This window comes from Protopterus annectens, chromosome 3.part0 (assembly GCF_019279795.1).
Source record: "Protopterus annectens isolate FY-2018-M chromosome 3.part0, PAN1.0, whole genome shotgun sequence".
Lineage (NCBI taxonomy): Eukaryota > Metazoa > Chordata > Ceratodontiformes > Protopteridae > Protopterus > Protopterus annectens.
In genome coordinates, this window is record NC_056731.1 from 1,024,764,297 (window position 1) to 1,024,779,156 (window position 14,860).

The 14,860-nt window shown below is 40.3% G+C and overlaps 1 protein-coding gene across 2 annotated transcripts in view; it reads right to left on the bottom strand.

The window, feature by feature from the left end:
• Window positions 1-14,860, bottom strand: part of ST6GALNAC6 (ST6 N-acetylgalactosaminide alpha-2,6-sialyltransferase 6) — a 574,938-nt gene that overhangs the window by 394,734 nt on the left and 165,344 nt on the right. The window contains exon 2 of one of the 2 annotated variants that reach the window (XM_044065314.1): window positions 10,763-10,933. The exons of the other annotated variant lie outside the window; for it this stretch is intronic. The gene's annotated coding sequence lies outside the window, so the exon portion shown is untranslated. The remainder of the gene's footprint in view (window positions 1-10,762; window positions 10,934-14,860) is intronic. 2 annotated transcript variants of the gene reach the window in all.

Here is a 14,860-nt window from a genome sequence, read left to right on the forward strand (position 1 = left end):
GAGATTGCCTCTGAGTAGACGGTATAGCTGGAGTTTTGGCATCTGCTTTAGGCCTGTGATTCTTTTAGTGAGGTATTTCTGAGGCCTTTCCAGTTGTTGCAGATGTCTTGAGAGGTGCATATCAAATGGGGCGTTGTATTCTATAATGGGTCTAATGAGGGATGAGTACAGTGGGACAATGACCTCCTTCTTTCTGGATGAAAAGCCCTTCGTGATGAGGTGTGCCACATAGAAGGATTTTCTGACTGTTGTGGTGATGTGGTCATCGAAGGTGAGACCACTGTCCACCTGTGTCCCTAAGTCTCTTATCACACTTTCTGTGTTTAGTGTACTGCCACCTATATGGTAATTCATGGATACATGTTTTTTCCCAAAGGGGATAACAATACATTTCTTGGCATTGAGCTTGAGCCCATGGCTCTGGCACCAAGCATCTGTTTCTGTAAGGCCCAGAGTATCCACATCATTTGGGGATTCAATAATGGCTCCCAGTTTGCAGTCATCTGCAAACTTTGTTAGCCAGAGTCCCTTAGTGTTGACCTGTACTTCAGAGAAGTAGATGCCAAACAAGAGCGGCCCCAGGACTGAACCCTGAGGTACTCCACTTGTCACTTGTCTGGAGCTGGATTTGGAGTCGGCTACTTTTACAGTGTGAGTTCTATCAGTAAGCCATTTAGCAACCCATTGAGTGACATAGGGATTAATGCCCAACTTAGTAAGTTTATCTATGATTCCAGAGTGGGGGATGGTGTCAAAGGCCTTGGCAAGGTCTAGATAGGCTGTGTGGACCACCTTACCCTTGTCCATGGCTAACTAAATGCAGTCATATTGAAGTAAAAGGTAAAGACAAAAAGGAACAGGATAATAGTTCTAATGCTCTGTAAAGTGCTTGGTGTACAGTGAATAATACACATGTAACAATGGACTAAGTTGTCACATTTAGCATGAAAACTAGCAGTATGTAAATCACCTCAGTGGTAGCCCTACATAAAAGGGCTTTTGTGTCTGTTATACATTGAAGAGATTAATGCTGGAATGAAAAAAATGTTTGGAATGATTTATGCATCCCTGAAAATGAAAATGCAGTGAAGGTGATCATGATGAAGATGAAGATCAAGTTGCAGTGAGGTTAATGATGATACAGTGAAGATGACAATAATGATGCTGGAGATGAAGACATGATTAAGGTGTAGACTAGTTTTGATTAACAAAGCAAAGACGTTTTGAGATTTTGAAAGGCTTGTTATAGAGGCTGGCATACTTAAGTAATAGCATACATCATAATCAGTTGTACTACAAGTCAACATTCTTCGACAGGAATTGGATGCTGTGTTGATGCAAGAAGGTAGACCTATAGTATATGGGTCAAGAGTATACAAAAGTACCAACAAGATAAGCGCATAGTTAGTGCAGTCAGATACAAACCACTACAAAATAGTTTTAATAAATCACCTCACAAACTATTAGGAAAATTGCAGGAGATGCTACTAGAGTTAAAGAAATATAATCTGAATGTTCGCTTTAAGTGAGAAAAGCTCACATACACAGCTGATACGTTTGACAGAGTTCACTTAATCAGAAAGCTAATATGCAAGAAAGCATGTGGAAGTTCTTTTGGTTGTTTAGCAACTCTCTCAACTGAAACACTGAATAAGTTGAGTACTAGAGATGACAGCAAAATGGAGTTGCAAAAAGGAGTTGCAACAAGTAACTGGCTCAACATTTGCCCTACTACTCAGTGAGTTACAGGTTGATAACTTTTTACCCTGTCAAGTAATACTTGCTAATAGTCATACAAAAATAGTGTTCAAGTCTTGGCGCAGTGCCATAGCACCAACACTGCAGTGGTACCATACAAATAGTGTTCAAGTCGTGTCTCAGTGGCATAACACCAACACTGGAGTGGTATCGTACAAGTAAAACTACTGCACAAGTCACTCACTATAACAGTAGATACAGGACTTAATTTGTGCCTGTATGAGTTTTTTTGCTTCTGGGAATAGCCCTGCATCTCTGGTGTGTATCCAACCTCCCAAAAATGCCATAGCAATGATCCACACCATCTTTGCTATCCCATCAGCTACTTGAGATGGCTTGAGTTGTCCTGAGGGAAAAGAATGAGACAATCCAGCTTATGTGAAGTGAAATCCCTCAGATCTTTGCAGCAGTTACCCTTAAAGGATAAACTGACAGAATTTAGAATCATGAAACAGATAACAGTGGAAATACAAGTCATCAGTAGGAATATATATCTCCTTATTCCTGGCCCAAACAATAGAGCTTATGTTTAAGGCTTCTGAAGACAGACTAGATGATGCTCTCTCAAAATGCAGTCTTGTAACATGGTAAATGTGCTGCGAGTGTGCGTCTGTACTGTAATTAATATCGAAGGACATACTTCATCACCACTACTTCCATTCTTAGCCCTTAATTCAAACTCTCGATTCTGGTGTTGAAATTATCATCTCAGTGCCCATATAACAAATGCATCCCAGATAATTACATACAGGCTAGGGCAGGATCCTAAATGCAAGCCCTAGTTACAAAAAAGGGGAATGCACGGTGATGTGACCAGATACCAACTCTAAAATTAATGACATGCTGATACCAGACATCCTACATGATATACCACTAAATCTAAGGAGAGCACAAAGAAAATGTTCAGCTACTACCACACTCCAGTTGTCACAGACTTAAAGATTATGAATGAAACACTGGCCTATAATCCTATCATGATGCTTTGCTGTTTATTTATTATTTATTTTACATTTGTTCACTGGGAGAGTCCAACTGGATTACAAGTCCATTTTCAGTGGAGGCCCGGGGAGAAAAGCTCCAAGAGAACAATTTTTTACAAAACATAGTTTTAAGGACAGCCTTTTGACATACAAGTTCCATAGAAGAGACTTTGACATACATATTAACTAATAGATAGGAAACATTCGTTCTCTACAATTTAATATTACATTTTAGAAGATATTCCTTAGTTTAGGATTCCTGTGATAGATTTACTATCAGAGTAAAAGCAGAGAGACGTAGAATAAGGCTCCGAGAGAGATGATGCTCGCTATAGTTGAGAAGGATAACAAATTGATTCACTATATGTATTCACCTGGTTTTAGTTGAGAAGGATAACAAATTGATTTACAATATGTCTTCTCCTGGTTTTAGTTGCTTATGGAGAGCTCAACATTGCTGCAGTAGTTTTCCCTAACTCCTGGAGAGATGGGATGAGCAACAGATTAACAATCCTAAGTAGGTACAGTACTATGATTGGATGGCTTAGCAGTTACTTAAGTTAGGTGAAGTGTTCTAATGATAAATTAGCCAGGGGGGATACAGGAGCACATCTGATTATTCAAAAAGTGAGTTTTAACAAGTTTCTTTAACTGTGATGGGGATTTGTTGTCAGTTATGTGGGCAGGAAGGGAGTTCCAGGTTTTTGCTATACAGTGGCTGTAGACAGACTTACCAGCTTCACTGTTATATTTGATTACTTTGAGGAGGTTTTGTGTGCTAGACCTCAAGGGCCTGGCGGTTGTAAAGGGTTGCAAAAGATTTTGTAGGGCTGGGGTGTTTTCAGAGTTATGTATTATTTTGTGGGCTAGTGATAGTTGATTGAGTTGAAGTAGTAGTGGTAGTTCTAGCCAACTGAGTTCTTTTAGGCATTCACAGTGATATGTTCTGATGGGAGAGGTTGTAGCGAATTTGGCTATCTTATTATAACAACTATCAAGTTTGTTTAGGTCGGATTTGTGGAGATTTGTAAGCACGGGGGAGGCATAAAGAAGGATGGATAGTAGGTGAGTCCTCGCTATTGTAGTTTTGGAGTGGTCAGTGAGGAATTTTTATTGCGATACAGTAGGCCATGTTTTTTGTGTACTTTTTTATGGTTATAGAAATATGTAGGCCAAATCTAAGGTGATTATCTAGTTCAACCCCTAAGAGTTTGGTATGATTTGTAGGGGTGATTGTGGTCTTGTTAAAGGAGGAGATGAAAGAATCAGTGGGAGGTGTGGCTCTGTGGGAGCTAAAGAGTACTAGCTTTGTTTTACTTGAGTTCAGAATGAGCCTTTGGTTTGTAATCCAAGTTTCTGCTAGGGAAAAAACATTCTTGTGTTAGGGAATGAAGGATGTCAATTGATTTGGCTGCGCATATTATGGTGGTATCATCTGCATATCGCACTATTGAGGCTTCAGGAATACTGTTTGGGAGCTGATTGGTGAAGAAGGTTAAAAGAAGTGGTCCCAGGATGGAGCCCTGGGGTTACTCCTAGGGAGACTGGTAGGGAGGAGGAGAGTTGGTTTTGCCACATAACAGCTTGTTTCCTTCCCTCTAGGTAGGTTTTGAATCAGGAGATTGCAGGGATGGTAAGGTTTAGAGTTGCTAGTGAAAGGAGGAGTTTAATGTGGTTAACCATATTGAATGCTTTGGACAAGTCAGGGAAGGTAGCAGATACAAGGAGTCCATTGTTTCTGAGAGTATTGACAATGCTGATAAATTCTGTTAGTGCGGTGGAGGTGCTATGGAAGGGTCTAAAGCCATGTTGTGTTGCTATTAGATTATTTTCTAGGAGATATTTCATTAGTTGCTTGTGTATTACCCTCTCTAAAATTTTAGCTAAAGGAGGTACTATGGCTATAGGGAGGTAGATGACTTCCAGAGAGGTTCCCCCTTTATGTAGAGGGATGATATGTGATATTTTCCATAGCTTGGGTACTATACACTTGGAGATGGATCTGTTAATTAGGACGGAGACAGGATATGATATGGCTTCAGCAGCCAGGTGGAGGTATTCAGCGGGTAATTTATCTGCAGCTAGAGACATTGGTTTGAGCTTGCAGAGTTGTTTTTCAATGGATTTGGTTGGTTCTGGGTGGAAGCTGAACTTGGGGCAATTGTTAGTTGGGGGTGGTTGGTGGATTTGCAGGGGTGGGGATGTTGTCATAGGGTTGGTTGTTTGCAAGGGTCTGGATGGTTTCTGTAAAGTATTTATTAAATTGAGTGGGGATGTCTTCTTGGTTATCTATTTTTGGGGTGGGGTAGTTGTTTTACCTGGTTGTAGAATAGAGTTAATTGCTGCCCGAAATGTTTATGGGTTGATCCTGTGCTTATCCTGTAACTTTTGGTAGTAAGATGTTTTGTCTTTTTTGGTGAGTTTTTTTGGCTTTGTTACATAGTTCAATGTATATTAGTTTGTTCAATTGGAATTTGCTGTTGAGGTAGTTGGTCCAGGCCTTGTTTCTTTTTTTGAGGAGGGATTTTGTGTCTGGCGTTAACCAGGAGGTGTATTTAGTTTTAATTCTTGTTGTTCTGGAGGGGGTGTGATGGTTAAGGGTGTTTAAGAAGGTAGTATTGAAATATAGTACAGCTTCATCAAGAGGTACGTTTTTTAGTGGGGGTCCAGTTGCACATTTTTAAGTCATTTTTAAAGTGTGAGCGGTTAAAGTGTTTTTTTGTTTCTAATTAGGTGCATAGATATTTGGGTCAGTTGTGGTGATTTTGATCTGAGTAAGAATGTGGCTTGGTGGTCACTCAGGGTATCTGGCAGACACCCTGCTAAGGATATCAGTGATGGGTGGGATACAAGTATCCATTCTAGAGTGGATTGGTGTTTGCTTCTCTTGTCTGTTCTTGTGAGGGAAGTGATGAGTTGGGTTAGGCCATGTAGGTTAATATGGGAGAGTGGGTTATGACTGGAACAGTTTTTTCATTCAGTATTAGGGTCTCCTAATACTATGCTTTCCTGGGGGTGGGAGTTAGATATCCATTCTAGGAGTTTTTCTGTAATAGGGATATTGTTGCCTGGAGGGATGTAACATCCTATGATGTTGATGTGTTTACTATCATTAAGTTTTAGTTTTGTGAGTGAGTTCAACTTTATCGAGGTCTGGGGTTGTTATGTCTACTTTCTCAAGGATGAGGTGAGATTTATACACTACAGCAACATCCCCCCCCTTTTTTACCTATTATATCACTATGAATTATATTGTAACCTGGTGGAGTTATTTCATTGTTGTGGTTGCCTGGTTTAAGTCAAGTCTCTGTTAGTATGACTATCTCAGGTTGATAAAAGGAGAGTAGTGCATGAAGGTCGTGGATTTTGTTTAGTATACTTCTGACATTTAAATTTAAAATGAGGAGCATGGATTTGTCTCAGTGGAGTAGGGTATCATTCAAGTTGAGGGTTGGGGCTCCTAGATTTTGTGGGCCTGGGTTTAGGTGTATATCACTGCAGCTAATGAGTTGGGTTCTGAGGTAAAAATAGAGTTTGAGTAGTTTGTTTAGGGTCTTAAAGTTCTTTATAGTTGTTTGGGACTAGTAGTGTGAGGGATGTAAGCTGTGTGCATAGTGGTGAATAAAGAAGGTTTGGTAGTGATATGGGACTAGTTGAGTAAAAGGGCACATTGTAATAATGTTAGTGGAAGTAGCTTTTCTTGGTATGTGGATACAATTGTTTTTGGTGGTTGGTGATAGAAGTTAGCAGTGGGAGGATGGATACACCTAGGAGCAATAGTAAGAGGTGTATGTATGTGGGTTTGGGTAGTTTGGGCATGGTTGTGTTTGGTCATGAGTGAGAGATCTGCTTGGGATGGGGTGGATGTGGTGGATGATGAGAGGTGTTGTTTGTGATCGTAAGGTAGTTAGATGGAAGACTGTGTTTTACAGGATGTGGAATAGAGAAAGAGAAGGAAATGGGTACAGGGGTGGGGCAGATTCAGTGATTGGTGGTTAGCATGGGGAGTGGCTACATTTAGTTGAAATGTAGCACTAGTGGGGGCGGGTGGGAATAGGGGGCAGGAAGGGGAGTGGAGTTAGCCCGAGCAGAGCAGCGCTAACACTAACTCCAATTATATCCTTGGGGCTTACTTGTTTCTTTTCTTTGTACACCAAATGCATCTTTTCACTTGTTTCTGTTTACACCAAATGTGTCTGTTTGACTTTATTGTACTAGGTTAATTTACTTATACTTATGCAGTCACACTGAAAAGGGTCTGGGGAAACTTCCTCACCACAAGCAGGCCAAAAGATAACTTTGAAAATGGCGCTGCTCAAGGAGACCCACTAATATAGACTAGTTAATGTGCATGGAGGAGGAGGGAGATGCAAAATGAGGGAAGGTATGGCCAGAAAAAGCAGGTAGAGATCTGGCCCACCCCCTGACAGAGAACTGCAAAGAAAAGCAATCAGCATAAGAAGTGGAAGCCTTGGAGCTGTAATGTAAGTGTAAGCAAGGAAGAGGTAGAAGCAGGAAATTAGGAGTGTAAGCAGTTAGTTGCAGAGGCACTATTTTATGGCCTTGGTGTGCAAGTAATACAATGGAAGGTAAATCTATCTGGGGGACAAAATACACCAAGTAAATGGTACTTGCCTTACTTTACAAGTATGCAGTGTGGAGGCAGATCTATGTGGGACAAGATACAGCAATTATATTAAGTTAGGCCACCCAGTGACAATAGACAAAGCTATAGTTGCCTGGGGGGGCCCCTTGAAGGTGTGCATGCCGGCCAAAACAATGTTTAAAAAATAACTAGTAAAAATAACAAATGTGCTGTAAAAGGAAATGTAAATAACCAGTCAAAATGTTTAAAACACAACTGTTAAGGACCACATCTGCTAATAACAAGAACTGTAAATGTCCAGTCACCTATGCAGACTTGTCTGATAAGTATCCTTATTAAAACGTGTTATTCTTGGCTTGCAATAACTGTAGGGAGAAACCGGACCATAGTAGTGGTTTTATCTGGCAATGTTGCAGTTGCTGGGGGGGCGAGCTACAGTGATGCAGGTAGACCAAGTGTGCTATGCAGACCTGTCTGGTAGTTATCCTTATTAAAAAGTGTTATTCTTGGCTTGCAATAATTGTAGGGAGAAACTGGACTATAGCAGTGGTTTTATCTGGCAATGTTGCAGTTGCTGGAGGGGGGGGGACTCAAGCTGCGATGATGCAGGTAGACCAAGTGTGCTGTGCAGACTTGTCTGGTAGGTATCCTTATTAAAAAGTGTTATTCTTGGCTTGCAATAACTGTAGGGAGAAACTGGACCATAGCAGTGGTTTTATCTGGCAATGTTGCAGTTGCTGGGGGGGGGGGGGTGAGCTGCACTGATGCAGGTAGACCAAGTGTGCTATGCAGACCTGTCTAGTAGGTATCCTTATTAAAAAGTGTTATTCTTGGCTTGCAATAACTGTAGGGAGAAACCGGACCATAGCAGTGGTTTTATCTGGCAATGTTGCAGTTGCTGGGGGGAGGGGGAAGAACCCGAGCTGCGATGATGCAGGTAGACCAAGTGTGTTGCAGGTGTGCACACTGAAAAGGGTCTAGGGAAGCTTCCTCACCACAAGCAGGCCAAAAGATAGTTTAGATTTGCTAAAGAAAAGTGAATGGCCCACCTGTCAGGAATCAAAACACTTTGCACTTGTTTATGGAGCAGATATAACTTTATATGTGTTAATTCAGAAAACTGGGATACTGTAATGAATAATTTCATCTGTTTTTGTTTAAATTAGGGCTGGCATGGCATCATCAGATTAGTACAGGTTCATCATCAAGCCTAAAGTTTATGTTGAGTGTAACCTACATAAATGTGCTTTTATTTGTGTCTGCCATAAATAATCTGAATGTATCAGGTTGGCATTTTATTCATCTTTAGATTAGCAAGACATGTTAATCTTCAGTTTGTAAGTTATAGAACATACTGTACAGTTTATTCTGGCATACGTAAAATATTTTATACAGGTATAACCTAACATTGCAGTACATATTCAGGGTATAAATAAGAATATCCAGATGCAAAACATGCTTTAAAGAGTATGAGACATACTTTTAAATTTAGTGTTTTAAAAAAACAAACAAGCATGTCAGGCTGAAAGTCTGTTGAGGACATGGTCTAAACAGTAGATTCAAAGTTTAATGCTTGTTTAGTGCTTCTTGGCTGAAATGTAAAATTACTGGTATGAATTTAAAAGGTATTTAGTGCACTTATATTTATTTTATAAAAAGGTCATTATGATGAAACTGATGAAGTGCGTATTATATATATTTTTTTCATTTTATTATTTTAAGCCATTTTTATCTCCATGTTGCAGTTTAGAGTTTGTGGGAAATGATGCTTGGTAGTAGCGTAACAATTTATGTGATCTATTTGAATGATGATGGTATGGCATTGACATATTGTCAAAAATCATATATTCTTTCATTCCTCTGTTTCAGAATAATTCATCTTGGGATAAAATGCAAAGTCATAAATCCCCAGGGAAGGGTGGCAGCCATTCTGAACAGCAGGGCTGGCTTAGAACTAACCATGCAAGTTGCTTAATTTTCCTGTATATCACAAATGGAGACCAGAGGAAAAAATAGAAAAAGCAAACACAACTGATGTCCTTGTACCAGCAGAACAAACACTCCTCATGTAACCCACAATAAATTGCAACCAAATATTGAACAGATATAAAAACTAAATGGGATATCACAAGCCAAGAGAATAACATTTACCATTCCAAAGAACCTGAGGGCCACAGTAATTAAGTTTATCTTCTGAATTTAAGAAAAATGCATGTGTTATGCATTGTTCAGCATTGTGAATCTCTAGTCTCATGCTAGAGCGTAATGGTGGCCACTACAGGAGCAAAATCTGAAATATTTTCACAGCATTACACAATGTTAAACACTTTGCTGACACCTGGAAAACAAAAGTGGGTTGAAAAGAAGTGTCTAGAAGCTTTTAAAGCTGTTCATCATTTGGAAATTGCTTGTGCTTTCAAAGCTATAAAACACTTTCTACCCCTTCACTTTTTTGCTGTTATGAGGTGAATTTGTTGACATCCATGTACTGACTGCAGAATCTGGTCATGATTGGAGACCTGATCATAATTCTTCATAATCAGCATTTGGAATGGGGATTCAGCAACCCAGAAACTTAAGCTTGTCTTGCCCTCAGATGCTGCATGCCCCCAGATTATTTACCACCACAAAAAGGATAATTCTCTATGCCAATACCTTGTTTACTCTGCCACCAGTAAATTGCTTGACAAGTCTCTTTTTTTTTATTTTCTTTTATTGATATTAGTTTCTAGAATTTTAATCCGGGCTCTATCTTACTCATAAAGGGGCATCAAAAAAAAAGAATGTTCATTATTGTTGACATCACATTATCTGAATAGAAGAATTTGTCCAAAACACTACTCCCCAAAATAGCAAACTTCAAAGAAAATTAGGCTGTATGATAAGCACACTTGTAAACATGAAGGGAAAATGCATCCAAAATGTTCATGTCCTTACCATTTATAAATAAATGAATAAACAGAAAAAGCCTATTATGTGCTTATGTTTTAATAATTAATATATATAGAAAAATGTTCACTGCTTTCGCGCTCTTAGAACTCAAGGAGTGACAATTTTATAGACTGTCACATTACTGTGCTTTTCATTCTGAAAAAAAAAAAAAAAAAACAGTACAAAAGACAATGTTTTTTAGTAGTTTTTGCAGCTGCCAAGTGCACTAGCTATAACTCAAGCAGTGGGACCCGAGATAGTGATAACAGTTTAGGCAAGTATTACTCTTTCCAGAAATGAAACTATTGTGGGTTAATGCCAGAATCCAAAAATAGTTCAGGAGAGGTTACATGTAGGGAAGGAATGAAGGGCGTATCATTAAAAGCAGAAGTAAAAGACCCTGCAAGCTTATGACAGTCTTCACTCCCAAGACATTTGCACAGAATATTTGTCAAAAATATTCAGCAATCAGTGCCAATAAACATACCATCTGTACAAATCCCAGAAACGTCTGTTCATTGGTTTCTTCTTTTTTCGTTTTAGTCCTGACGAAAAGAGTTCTTTCTTCGGTAGTTGGAGATCTGCAGCTTATAGTCTGGGACAGGTAGGGAAGTTGTCTGGTAGCACAGCCTGTTTATAACCAGCAACAGCACTGGATCTGTTTGGAACATCCAAGCAAAGTTAAGTATGTTGCTCACATTTACAAGCAGAGCAGTGCCCGTAATTAAGGCTGCATTCTGCTGATCAGCACTCTTAAGCATACATCTATCTAAAAGTGCCTTCAAGTAGTATATGACATGAGCTTTTATTTTCCCTTACAAACTAGCTCTTTTTTTGACTGACTGACTAGGAAAGTTAGAACAAAAAATGCACTTCATTTCTTGATCAAATAGTATGAAGTGTTTGCTGTGTTTCTAACCTGCCATATTAAAAGTACCTGTATAATGACCAGTAAGTGGTTAACTCTATGCTTGCATTAACAAATCAGCCATAACTAAGACCACACAGCTTACATTCTTAAGGTGATTACCAGCCAAATAAAAGAGTAGCATGACCGCATGACATTGACCAAGCATAAAAATTAATCGGAACATATCAACCACAAAATATCAAACTTAGACAACATTTAATATACCTAGCATCAAAATAAAAAAACAGTACACAGCACATTATGCTGTCTACAGAAACAGCAATACAGACTTTTAATTAGATATGCAAGTGGGTGAAGAGAGTGCAGCCTCTCTGTAATCTCATATCAGAGGCTGCACTCCCACCCTCCCATTTATATGTTGTCTTTAAGGTCACTGCTCTGTAGCTGAAAAGGGAATATTTAGTTTTGCTGCAAAAGCAATTATTCCTTTCAGTTTGAGTTCATGTACAGCACCACACATCTGTAGTGGAGGAGGGTGAAGATCCCCCTATAACAATGTATTTTAACATTATTATTAAGAAATACAGGAGCATTTGCTTTAACTGATGTTCTCTGAGCATAACTCAATTACTAAAGTAAAATATAGATGTCTTTTTTTAATTGCATTTTAATTTTTACAGTAAAGCAAAAATATACAAGCAAAGATGGTAAAAACTGAAACAATAACAAATTGTAATGAATAGTTAAACTAGCAAATATTGACACTATATGTTATGTGCATTGCTCATCTCATAACTGTACATCTTAGCATCCCCCATATCAACACCCCATCTAGGTGTCTTTACATAAACCACAAGAACATGGAAACACAGAATAAAAAACACAATTATGAGCCTGTTGGAACCTGTAACTAGAACATAGCTGGTGGGTAATGCTTGCCAATGTTGAGGGATAGAACTGGCTGCTCTGGTGGCATAAAGGAATAAAGCTCTGAGTATGACCCAAGTTTGTTTAGCACCTGGGTGACTGATGGAGTGGCAAGGAAGGATGGGCTATCCTGGTGAGAGGGCATGGACATAGACGTCTTCTGCAATGATTCCTGGTGAAGGCTGGGGATGCTGGAAAGATGCATGATCCAAAGAGGAGGTAGAGTGGACCTGACTTAGATGCCATGGAGGTAAGGCTTTATGTTGCAATGTTCCAATTGCACTCCCTCTTCTTGGACACAATCACATCCCTGTAGGGGAAGGGGGAGTGGGTAGGCCATAAGGAAACAAAAAAACACAGACAGATGAAGAAATGTCCAAGCCCCTGGGATGACCATAGAATTGATGACTAGCTCCAGAATACTGGAGTAAGTCTGGGGGGTATGGAGATCAGCTGGTAGATTTGGCATGAATGTGTTGCACTGCAGCGCTGGACTAGTAACATGGTGGTTCATGGTGGAAACAGGATAAAAAATGTTAAGGAATAGGACTTGTTTTCCATTACGTTTATAAGTAAACACATTCCCCAGATGTTCACGAAGTTGGTCAAAGTTCTAAGTTGGTAACTCATCTGCCACCATCCGTTGTTCTGAACACAAGAGCTTGACTACACTAACTAGAACCCAGTAAACCTCAAACATGGGAAGCAAATGCAATTTAATTTTAGAACCTATACCACAAGTCCATAATTTCCAGTCTAGTGGTATTACTATGTCAAAGACTTCAGTTAGCTTTGTTCCTAGATTCATAGGTGTGTACTAAGCTAATGGCCCTGGAGCCTTTACTAGGCTAGCCCATAGGATTACCCTGGCATCGTGCCACCCGAACTTAGTTCCTAGTGCCTCTGTCGAGTAGACCCACTGGAGTGATCCCCGGGGTGAATTTTCTATTTCCCATCCACTCATTAAGATTTTTCTTGAAGACGGCCAGTGAGGTGCTCTGCTTGACATGTATGGGAAGTCTGTTCCATAGCATGGGCAGTCTCTGGGTTATGAACCTGTCCTTCCAGCATGCTCTATTGATTATGGTAATGAGGTTGAGATCTCTGGAGCATGTGGTGTAGAGGGATTGGGATTTCTTTAGATGTAGCATTTCTAACAGAGTTGGGTCAGACATGGCTTTGTAAGTCAAGCAGAGATCACCTCTAAGTAGGCGATATGAGACAGAGAATAGTTGGTGTTTTTGAGTCTGTCCATATAGGACAAGTGTTTAAGGCTTACGATCCTCTTTGTGAGGTACTTTTGTGGCCTCTCCAGTTGTTGCAGGTGTCTAGTGAGGTACATGCCAAATGGGGCATTGTACTTGACTGGACTAATGAGGGAAGAGTAGAGGGAGATGATGACCTCTTTCTTCCTGGATGCAAAATCCTTAGTAATGGGATGTGCCACATATAAGGACTTTCTGACCACAGTGGCAACGTGGTGATCAAAAGAGAGGTTGCTGTCAACCTGTGTTCCCATATCTCTTTTATAATACCTTCTATGTTAAGTGGACTACCATCAATGTGGTAATTCAAGGGAACTGGGTTTTCCCAAGGGGGATGATGACACATTTTTTGGCATTGAGCTTAAGGACATTGTTCTGATACACGTCGTTGGTCTCTTTGAGGCCTTTCTGTAGGATGTCAGCATCCCTTGGGGAGTTAATTATGGCTCCCAACTTGCAATCATCTGCAAACTTTGTCAGCTGGATTCCCTTTGTGTTGGCTTGGACTTCAGAGAAGTAGATACCAAGCAGGAGAGGACCCAGGACCGAACCCTGTGGGGCTCCACTCATGACTGGCCGGCACTCTGACTTGGAGTCAGCTACTTTCACATTGTGGGTTCTATCTGTGAGCCAGTTTGCAACCCACCTAGTGATACAGGGGTTGATGCCTAGCTTAGTGAGTTTTTCTATGATTCCTGAGTGGGGAATGGTATTAAAGGCCTTGGCCAGATCAAGGTAGGCTGTATGAACCATCTTGCCTTCATCCACAGCTCTGGTGACTGACTCAAAGAAGTCAACCAAGTTGAGCAGGCATGATCAACCCTTCACAAAACCAAACTGTGTAGGATCCAGAGTTTGGAGACTCCCTATATCCTTGTTTATTAGGTCCATGATGATGCGTTCCATAGCTTTGCATATCAGACTCGTCAGGCTAATGGGGCGATAATTCCCAGGGTCTGTAGTCGCTCCTCCTTTGTGGAGACGGATGACTGTAGCAGTGCACCATTTGGTAGGGACAAAGCCTGAGGTGAGGCTTTGATTGAACAGAGCACACAGGTGAGGTGCTAGCTCACTCTGTTGTTCACATAGAACACAGCCAGGGATAGTGTAAGGTCCCATAGAAGCTGTAATTCTTGGCCTTGGACAGTGCTGTTTTAACCTGCGCAGCAGTAATACTGGGTGCCTGGCAATCTACTGGTATTGTGATTGGTCATTTGTGGGGGGGGGGGTAAAGTTAGCACTGAATCTGTTGGCCTGTATATTGGCAATATCTGTTGGCTTGGTATAGGAGGTACCATTGTACAGTAGCTCAGAGCAAATCTGGGTATTGCCATGGAGATTCTTTACATAACTATAGGAGGCCTTGTGGTTGTCTTTACTATCTGCTGCAATTCTGTTTTCATAGCTAGATTTAGAGGATTTGATGAGGGATCTCAACCTTTTGTTGAGGCTGATAAGGGAGTTTTTCCAGTCTTGGGACTTCACCTTATTCCATGTCAGTTTCCTCCTTCTGTTGTACAGT